This window comes from Triticum aestivum, chromosome 4A (genome assembly GCF_018294505.1).
Source record: "Triticum aestivum cultivar Chinese Spring chromosome 4A, IWGSC CS RefSeq v2.1, whole genome shotgun sequence".
Taxonomy (NCBI): domain Eukaryota; kingdom Viridiplantae; phylum Streptophyta; class Magnoliopsida; order Poales; family Poaceae; genus Triticum; species Triticum aestivum.
In genome coordinates this window covers 141,069,288-141,079,952 of record NC_057803.1, presented here as the reverse complement: position 1 = coordinate 141,079,952, position 10,665 = coordinate 141,069,288, and positions in this window count along the sequence as shown.

Below are 10,665 nucleotides of genomic sequence, written 5' to 3'. Positions count from 1 at the left end.
GCCCTTTCGGTGGGTCCCTGATGTCAGGTGGAGGAATCATTATTTTGCGTGTAATAAGGAGGCATTTCCTTGCGTGCGGCCGTGGACCCAGCTGTCGGCCTCTCCACGTACAGTCCACTTCAGATGATGTGGGTCATTGACCATGTTGACCAGGCTGCACCGAGAGAACCAGGGCGGTGGACGACGGTGAGGCCTAGGAAGGGAACGACACGGAGGCAGGGAAGACTCGGCAGTTGTTTCCCACGTGGAGGGGAGTACGATTGTACGAGGGTTTACTGGTTCGTCTGCCGTCGCCGGAGAATAACATCAGGTGTGGGTGAGTAGAGGGATGGCTAGGCCAGCAATGGGAGTACGGTGGGGCGGTGAGGCCTGCGCGGCAGCAGAGCCGGCCGCGGGGAGGAGGGAGCAGGCAGTCCCGCCGGTGCTTGTTTGAGCGGCTGGAGCAGGAAGAGCAGAGATTGAAGAAGCACGACGGCCGTTGGATGGCCATCCAACAGTCACTGCTTGTGCGTCAACCTTTTTTAGGAAAGCCTCAAATCTGTGGAAAACAGCATACAGCCCATCCGCCATTATTTCTAATAATTTACAGCCCATTTGCTAATTATTAAGGTTTTTTTGGAGCCCATATTCTTTTTGTTAGCATTACAGCCCATATTGTGGCCATGGTTAAAAAATTATACGAAATTTTGCATATTTTGGTGCGATCCGAACTGTTTTTAGAAATAAATGTATATCAATATAAAATCCAACAAATTCTCCACGCATAAAAATTAATGTAATTTAAAATCTCAAAATGAAAAAAAAGATATTTGAAACTAATTGCGGGTTTATGTGTTTTAAAAATGTACAACCCATTTCTCATTACTGATGGGGCCATTTTCTCGGCCATCCGAATGAAAGCTCTCCTTGTCTTTAAATATTTGCAGCCCAACAGGCCTGACTAAGCGACTTACTTGGCAAATCACAAAAAAACTGGGCTGTGGCTGTGGACCCAGCTGTCAGCCTCTCCACATACAGTACTCTTCCGATGGAATGTCGTTGACCACGTTGACCATGCCGCACCGAGAGCAACAAGGTGGTGGACGACGGCGAGGCCTAGGAAGGGGGCGACGCGGAGCCGGGGAAGACGCGACAGTGGATGCCCACGCGGAGAGCAGTACGAGGGTTCACTAGTTCGGCTGCGGTGTGAGGCTGCCGTCGCCGCAGGGCCTGGCTAGCGGTGGGAGTAGTAGGGGGCGATGAGGCCTCAACGGCAGCACAACCGGCCACTGGAGGCAGGAGCAGGCGGTCTCCCCGGCGCTGGTTTGGGCGGCTGGTGCAAGAAGAGCAGCGATTGAAGAAGCAGCAGCACCGTTTGATTCAAATCCAACGGTTACTGCTGCTAGAATCGTTTGTTGACTAAGTTGGCAAGCCCTGCGTACGCGTCAACTTAGTAGGCCCACAGGTCAGCCTCCCAACCGGTGCGCCCCAGATGTCAGTGGGAGGAATCATTTTTTTCGCATAATAAGGAGGCAGTTGATTGCGTGCGGCCAGGTCAACGGAGGGAGTAGGCTGGGCCGGGGAAGCATGCGCGGCATCATAGCGGGCCACAAGAGGAGGGAGCAGGTAGTCTCGCCGGCGCTAGTTTAGGCGGCTAGAGCAGGAAGATCAGAGATTGAAGAAGCACGTCGGCTGTTGGATGGACATCCAACAGTCACTGCTGCTAGAATCGTGTATTTACTGACAAAGCCTTGCATAAACAAGTCAGCCTCGAAATCTGTGGCGTGTACAGCCCATTTACTATTATTTTTATAATTTTTACTCATTTTCTAATTCATATGGAATTTATTGCAGCCCATTTTCCATTTGTAGAATTGCTGGCCATTTTCTGGTCAGTTACAGGATCAAAAAATTAACTAAATATGTGGGAAATTTTGAAAATTCGTAAATTTTTGCTGGGGAACGAAATATTCTTAATCCAAAAATTAATAGCCATACTAAAACAAATTTAAAAATAAATTAGTACTATGTCATGTTAAATCCAATGAAATACGTATAAGATATCACTGAAGAACAAAAACAAAAAAGGTAACTTATATCCCATTTGCTATAATTTTTTTGGATTTTTCAACCCCTTTTGATATTACTTTTAACAGACATTGACCATACACTTAAGCCAAGCCGGAATGCATCCCTCCTTGTCTTGAAAGATTTGCAGCGTAGTAATTCGGAGAAAACAAATAGGCCTAGCTTAGGTATTCTTCAAAAAGAAATACTGGGCTACCTATTTTCTCAAAGAACTGGTGCATGAGCATTTAGCTTTATTTATTTACTTATTTATGTTTAGGGGACCATGAGCATGTACCTGGGCCGGATTCATGTGAGAGCCTCCCTTCCAGTTAATTATGGGCTTCTCTATTGGGCCTTCATCAGTGGGCTGTATGTTATCAACAAGTGGAAAATGTGTTCCGTACGAAAAATAGTATGCGCTACGTACGGTACGGGGCACTAAAGGATCGAACCGTGAAACGACTTCCAAAACATTGTATTTTTCGTTCTAACAACACATTTATTCAACCAACAGACGAAATATACTATTGATTGTACATTGAAAATAGCAGCAACAGAAGCAGTAAGCAGGCCAGAAGAGTGAAGACGCAGCTCTCTCTTCCAAACCAAACATCAGCCATCATTACAAAAGGGCTACCAAAAAAGAACAAGTGTATGCATCAAACTAAATAAAGATCCTACTACACCATGTGTACGCATCTAACTAACTGGCTCAGTTAGACGTTACTATTTATTAAGCTGTGGAGATTGGCTGACGGCTTGAACCAGATGGGTGCCTGACGGGGGAAACTCCAGCCAGCAGGTCGAAGTCTGATACTTGCGACCCTCTCTCCTACTTTGGGCTGCAGAGCATGGCGACACATATCAGGGTATGGTGCATGCAGAGACGCATGGTACGCTGTGTACACACAGTTTTTCCTGATGAACGAAACCGCGCTGCCATCATGATCCTTGTCGTCGGTTATCTCCTGGTTAATCGGATAATTCAGTCCGACAAACAGAGAGCATGTACCAAGGCTACTTACCAGCCTCCAGTCAAAAATTCCTGAAGGCCCAGAGAAGCTGGGATCCTGCTCAAAGACCTTGCAGTGATTGTATTCCGCGAAACAACATGTCCGGTACGTGCGTATGATCATCAATCTTTCGCCATCGTCTGATCGAGCCAGGAACCACCTGCAACTGCCATGCCGCTTTTCTTTGAAAGGTTCTGGGATTAGAAAGGGTAGGGACACCAGGCGGCCTACAACATCATATCAAGTTGGAGTCAAATAAAAAGGGCTCTTGATTTAGTCAATCTTAAGAATAGCATGTTATGAGCATGAATATTTTTTCAGCAAATGTTGACAGTAATATAAGCAAGCCATCATGATATCATAGGAAAGTAACATACTGCTGTAACAGCCGTTTGTAGCGATGACCGGAGTAGGCCAGCAATACGTCTAGCCATAGAAGGAGTCGATAGCGTAAATGAAGCCCTTGTGTTCAAAGGCATCAGAGAACCATGGAGGATGCATGATCCTGCGATGGACGTGCAGATTTATCCACTTACCGCAGTGACCTGTCAGATAGGCGAGACCGCGGTTGAAGAACACAATTAGCCTGAAGTCTTTATAATTCCCAGATCTTGTGGGCACTTGGCAGATTACAACCTTGAGCAAATCAAACTTGGTATCATGTTGGCTACTGTAAGATTTCGAGTATTCTGGGCCGCGGTGCCAAAGCAGTGCAGTGTTAATCGAAGGAAGGGGGATCAATCGCCGGGTGTAGACCTCCACGAGCATCCAGCTGTCGCGACCGTCAACGAGCACCATCCAAGACGTGTTCATGCCGACCCAGTACATACCGTTAATGTAGTTGGGGCTGACGGGGATCAGATCGCAGTCAAGGGGGTTGATGCTCGCCACCCTACGATCATTATGCTGCGTGACACGCCGTTTCTGAAGATCAGGCGGCATCGGCAAGCAAGGAGCTGGCTTAAAAATCTCCGGCCTGAGGGCTTTGAGTAAACGGTACATCCCCGACGAGCACGCGGCGAGCGGCATGGTACTGAGATTGTCCACACACGAAACAATGAGCTTGATTACCTCTGTGGGGAGCGAATTCCAGCCACTCTTTCGGCGGACGCTACTCGATTCTGCCATTGTTAGTGCTTGGGTTTCGGACAAGGGGGGAGGCGCCTTAGCGGGGATGGAAAATTGGACAAGATTATGTGCGGACAAAGATGAAGAAGCGAATATGTGCTGCGGGAGTGGACAGGTGATGATGACTACAGCACGCCGCTTGACTTACGAGACACATACCAGCAGCGTAGGGTCATGTCGATTCCAGACAACTTGCTTGAGTGATCACAGTACTGGTACACCCTACAGTGATATGCCCTAACTTGCTTGAGTAGAGTGATAGAGTAGGACTCTGCTCTACTACTAGCACCGGAGGAGTAGTATATTCTAATCTAAAATAGTTACAAAATTCAATGTTCGAGCATGGAACGACTATGAACCATGCTCAAAGACCGTGTCTACGTGGTGTTTGGACATGGGCGACAACCTCAATGCCAACGGTGCTGCTCCCGTTGCACCGTATGTGTTTCTGTCCTTCCTGTTCGAAATCGTGGTAGAATTCATGATTTATTTTGTGCTTATTCGGATTAAATATCGTAGTAACTTGCTCATATATTCAACTGGCGCAACGTCCCCTACAGCCACTCCCGTTTCATGGACGGCCTGGTCGATGCCTCCAAGGAGCCCTTCGTCCACTGCTATGAGTGCCCGATGCCGTTTTGTGGCTCGTCGGTGGACATGGTGCATCACCTCACGGATGCGTGCAGCCGTCACTGCTGGCCCTTGCCGGAGAACATCAAGTACGAGACGTGCTACCCGTTCACCATGCCAGAGTCGCTGGAGGATCGACGTGAGAGGGAGGGGGAGGAGATAGCGATGAACGTGAACGTGAGGGGGAGGAGATAGCGATGTTGTGGGAGGCGCAGTATTTATAGCGAGCAATGGCACACCTACGTAAGATATCGACTGAGCTGCACTAACTTAACTGCAGGTCCAGTTGCGTCACTGACATGTGGGCCAGACCCCTATTGGGCCCACATGTCAGTGACCCAATGCACCTGCAGTTAAGTAACAACTACGTGCGCATATTTGTTGGAGTAAATTACGGGGGAGAGAAGGGGTGGAAATATTGCTGGTCACAATGGATTGGACGAGCGTGGGGGGAGGAGAGTCATGCATGCCGATTTTTTCACACGGGGTGGAGTGGTGGGACCGCCGGAGGGAGAAGGAGAGTTTGGCAGGCATATTGTTTCCACACATGGAGAGGAAAAGATTTGGAGACGAACGGGCTTCCTGCAGGTATGGGGAACGGTGCATAATAAGTCATCTTGCGTGCCGGGCTAGGTATAGTCTCAAGTCATTAAAAACATACATGCCCCACACATGTTCATATTTCAAGGTGCACTAAATTATTGCATGCGATGATTAAGGCTGGCCATAATGGTGGTATCTTAGCTGGTATCATGCACACGGGAATAGCAAACATGATGATGTGGCAAAGAATTAAAGAAGAGAGGGGGGTTAGAGTAACTAGTGTTCATGCATGCATTGGTAAACACATTTTTTTGTGAAGAACGACAACACTAGTTGAGTACTTTTGCAGACTTCAAAAACTATTCCACCGCCTCTACTATCTTGCTAAGAGTAGGTGAAATTTTTGAATCGAGCCCTTTAAACTAGAAGGGAGGTAGTGGTACTCTAATAGCTAACCTTGTTGTGATGACAAGATAGGACATGGCACACACCTGGACGGAGGAACTAGTCTGCATTGTGCATTTAAGTTTTGTCTGAATTCAATGTACCTCTACTTTCACCAAACTTATAGAAAAATGTGTCAACATTCACAATGTCAAATAAATATTGTTACACTCATTGTAAAATGTAGTTCTTATACTCATTATAATCAGTATTGTAGATATTGGTATTTTTAGTATAAATTTGGTTGTGGGATTTCATTGATGCGTGTCAAAGCGTGGAGGAAGCGGAGCTTTGGGCTTGCATTGCCGGTCTCTACATAGGTATTTCTCTTCATAATCCTGTAATTTTAGAGACTGATTGCGCTTTTGTGGTAGCGTCTCTTGCATCGGGGGACTATGACAGGTCTGCTATGTGTGACCTGAAGATGAAAGCGTTGAGCATCTCAAAGTTGATCAACAATCTTTAATTGTCAAAGATTAGCCGTTCGGCCAATAAGGTGGCACACTTAATCGCTAAGTATAGCTTTGACAATAGATTAGATGGTATTCTTGTAAATAACATACCGCCCTGTGTGGTGAATATTGTATCGAATGAGTGTACTGGTGTGGCTGGTTAATTAATATAAGGTGGTGTTCAAAAAAAGTATAAATTTGGTCAAACACTTTGCAAATGGTTGACGGGAGTAAAAAGGACCAGAGGGAGTATCATGCATGCGGAGTAGGGAAAAAAATTGCTTGTCTAAAAAAAGGCAAAAAAATTGCTCATTTATAGCCGGTCGAAGTCTCAAAGGGCACGACCGTGCGAGGGAGGCGCGACGTTTGACGGAATTAAGTGAAGTTACATCCACGCGCCGGCATGGTGTGCGAACAGGCAGAAGCTATACCGTCAGGCCTACGATATGGGTCTAGTAGACATGACATCTAGTGGGTCCCGCATAGTTCTCGAGAACTCTTTGGGGGCTTGCAGCCGTTTATCCACCGGGCAAGCCAGCAACCCCATGCCGTTTGCACGCCCTACTCGTCCCCGTCTTCTACCTTACAACAGTTCGCTCCCAATCATCCCGTCCTTTCACATTAGTTCGCTCCCAGTCATCCCGTCCTTTCACATTAGTTCGCTTCTAGTTTTTTTTGCGGGGTACAATGGTTCAACTTCTCCCAACCCTCCTCCAAAATCCATGGCCTCCCAAATCTCCATGGTCGCCGCTGAGTACCAGGTTAGAGCCATCACCGACGATCAGTTCATCGTCATCTACACACGTTGGATCCGAGACGGTGAAAGCATGGCTTGCTGGCTTCCTACACATGTTCAACAGTTCAACGGATGAGTGGGTCGCTAGGCTAGATGTTGAGTACACCACAGTCCTGGGACGAGAGAAGGATCTAAAGGATGAAGAGAGGAAGAAGCCCGTCGTGATCCAGGTTTGCGTACATAACGTTTGCTTGGTCTACCACATATGCCATGCCGACGTTGAGTGCCAGGATTTTAAGAACTTCCTCAAGGACAAAAGAGTGAAATTCGTTACTGTAGGCTTTAAGAACGACAGGGATGTCCTGTGTCGGATAGGTCTTGTTGTAGGCCAGCCCCTCGATCTCCAGAAGGCAAGCCTGGTGTCCTCCTCTCAACCTTCAATGCTGACCCTGGCAGCAGCCATGATTGATCCTTCATATGCTAAACTGAAGAAACCTCATCACGAGTTTCATCATGCATGGGAGTCTAAGACATTAGATGAAGATCACATCCTATATGCAACAATGGATGCCTACCTTTGTTTAAATATCTACAAGGGTTGGATGAAGAAGCAGAGCCTAGTGTCTGGTTCAAGCAAAGAAGCGTCGGCGAAGAGGAAGAGGAAGAGGGACGAGGACAAAGTCGAGGACGTGGACTCGGACTCCGAGTAGGTTGCAGTGCCCTCGCTCATGCTGGTTCTACTGCAGTGTCAAGCAGACTAGTTGCTTAGTTTATTTTCAAGGGTGTGTTGTGCTGAGGCCCCAGCAGAACTATGTTTATGTTCTTTCTCGTTATTTGAACTCTTTAGTACGTACAGTAGTACTAGTACTATGTCTTACTACTGTTCTTCTTGCAGTTGGTACTACTGCTCGTATCTTTGTGTTCCTACTGTACTTAATACGTTCGTACTAGTAGTATAATTTGGGTCAGTCGATTTGTGAAAGAAGTTCGACGGAGCGAAGGAAGAAGACGGCAGAAGAGGTGGAAGAAGCCCTTCTAGCCATCCATGTTGCATCAAATGGCTCACATGAGTCGACTGACCCAAATTGCTCCTTCAGATTGCAGGATCCACGTGGCATTCAAGGTCTCGAAGGTAGATTCCGCATCCGCACCCGGTTTGCAGGCTCGACGCGCGCGCGACCGGCTTTCGCCGCGATAGCCACCATGCGCGCCTCCTCCGTGCGGCCGGAGACGACAATGACACGGTAGTTCCTCCTCGCCGGCGTGCTGGAGCACGCGCTCGTCCTCCTCTTCGTATGCTGCATGCATAGACGCAGCTCCACCAGCTGCTCACGTGCTTGGCAGTGCGGCGGCATCGCGAGGAGGGACTGCAGACGATGTGAGCGGGCGAGCCATCGGCTTCATGGCACAGGGATGGCGGCGACACGGCGGTGATGGGCGAGAAATTGTTGGCCGGAGCAGGCGGGCGCCGGCATGCGCAACGGCGCGGCGGCATATTGATGAGTGCGCATGTGGGAGCTTACTTTAGTTATATATATAAGGTTGGTCAAACTTAAAAGAAAACCGTACTAGTACACGTAAACATTAGACTTAGGCAGCGCTTTTATTAGTTAGTACCACAGCCACGATACGGAATCCTGTGCAAGTGCGTGAACCGTGGCCGCACGGTCGATCGAACGGTGCATCACCGTGTCGCGCTCGAAGGAAATCCACCAAACCTTTTTGTGTGTGTGAAAACAATCCTCAAATATTACTCAACTTTTTTTTCCTATGAAAGTTCTTGACGCTGCAATATTTCCATATATTTGAATTTAGCTCCAGTTTGTGTTTATTTGGATTTGGACGTTTTAGGTGCGCCCTAGTTTTTTTAATACTGATTTTGTGTGTGTGACTGAGAGAGAAAACGTGTGTATGTGTCCATATGTGTGTTGTGGCGGAAGGGCATTGTGGAGACGGTGTGCGTGTGATACAGACATAGAAAGGTGTGAATGTGCAAATGATCATGCATGAGTGAGACATAGACAGATGCCGATATGTTGTGTATACATGAGAGAATGGTCTTCTAGTTTAGGCCTGTTTGGTTCCAATAAGTCACATGACTTATAAGTCAGGTGACTTAAATTCAGTGACTTATAAGTCACGCCTGTTTGGTTGTCATCTGACTTATAAGTCACCTGACCACACCTTCCCACCTTGTTTTTTAATGTAAAGGTGATGGGACCCACGTAAAAGGGGTCACTTATAAGTTTTAAGTTGGGATGGAGCAACTTATGACTTATAAGTTGGGGTGACTTATAAGTTGGGTCCGTTTGGCAAAATAAGTCACTTTTTGCACTTTTCGACTTATAAGTTGGTGACTTATTTGGAACCAAACAGGGCCTTACTTGTGTGTGTGTGTGTGAGAGAGAGAGGGAGAGAGAGAGAGAGAGAGAGAGAGAGAGAGAGAGAGGAGCATCCGTAACACAAGAACCATCTCTCTCGATTCGTCCGTCCCTCGCACGGTCGCATGCAACACATGCATCAACGCGCACATTTTGACACCCTCACCCGGCCCCTGCCCACCTCAAGGCCCGCACAATCTCTCCGCGAATACCCATTTCTCTCCTTAGGTTTGTTTTCTCTCAATATCTGACACACACACACACAGACACACGCAACACAACACACACACACACACACACACACTCCCCCGAGCACACAATTCATCCCCATCCAAGGTTATACGTTATACGGTGACCACTCTCGCTTGTGCTTCTTTGCACCCCAACATGCACAACACCTCAATCTTCAAAGAGGGCATCGAGCAGATCGAAGACGGCGACCACACCGCGCTAGAGAATGCGGGGTCATTTGGAAGCAGGGTGATGTGACGACGACTGACTGACTCCTCCCCCATCCTCTCTCTCTTGCACAAAATTACCAATCCCTCTCTCCCCCGCACAAAATTTTCAATCCCTCAACCCACGAGGTCCTTCCCCTCTCGTCCATGTTTTTCCAGCTCTCTCATCAAACATGTTGTCTCTTCTCCTTCCACGTATACAGAATCCAGATGCACATGCATCTCGTGTATATTACATGTATCCATCTTTCTCACAAACCTAACTTCTTCCTCTCTCTCTCTCTCTCTCTCTGTCTCGTTAGGCTTGTATTCTACTCTCTCGTCCACATACATACAATCTTTCCTACCCTATCTGCTCCATCTTCAAAAGCTCTCTCTGCACGTTGATGGGGTTATGTACCTAGGGTAGGGTCATGGACCTGATCCAAGTAACTTACCCCAGGACATCCTTAGAAGAGGTCGCCTTCCAGTCGACCAACGAGGATTCACTCGACTGGCCTGAAGGACTCGACCACGAAGACTCACTCGACCACCAGGAGGTCAAGAGGCACTCTGCACTGCAACGGCCTGTAATCAAGTAGACTTTATGATAGTAAAGGCACTTTATGTGGGGCGTTACCAGTAACGCCCCAGACTTAACTCACCTTAAACCCTCTCCTTCGTGGGCTGGCTGGGGTCCTGGCGCACTCTATATAAGCCACCCCCCTCCACAGGCAGAGGGGTTCGGCACCTTGTAGTTCATACACTCATAATCCACTCGACCGCCTCCGGGCTCCGAGACGTAGGGCTGTTACTTCTTCCGAGAAGGGCCTGAACTCGTACATCCTTTGT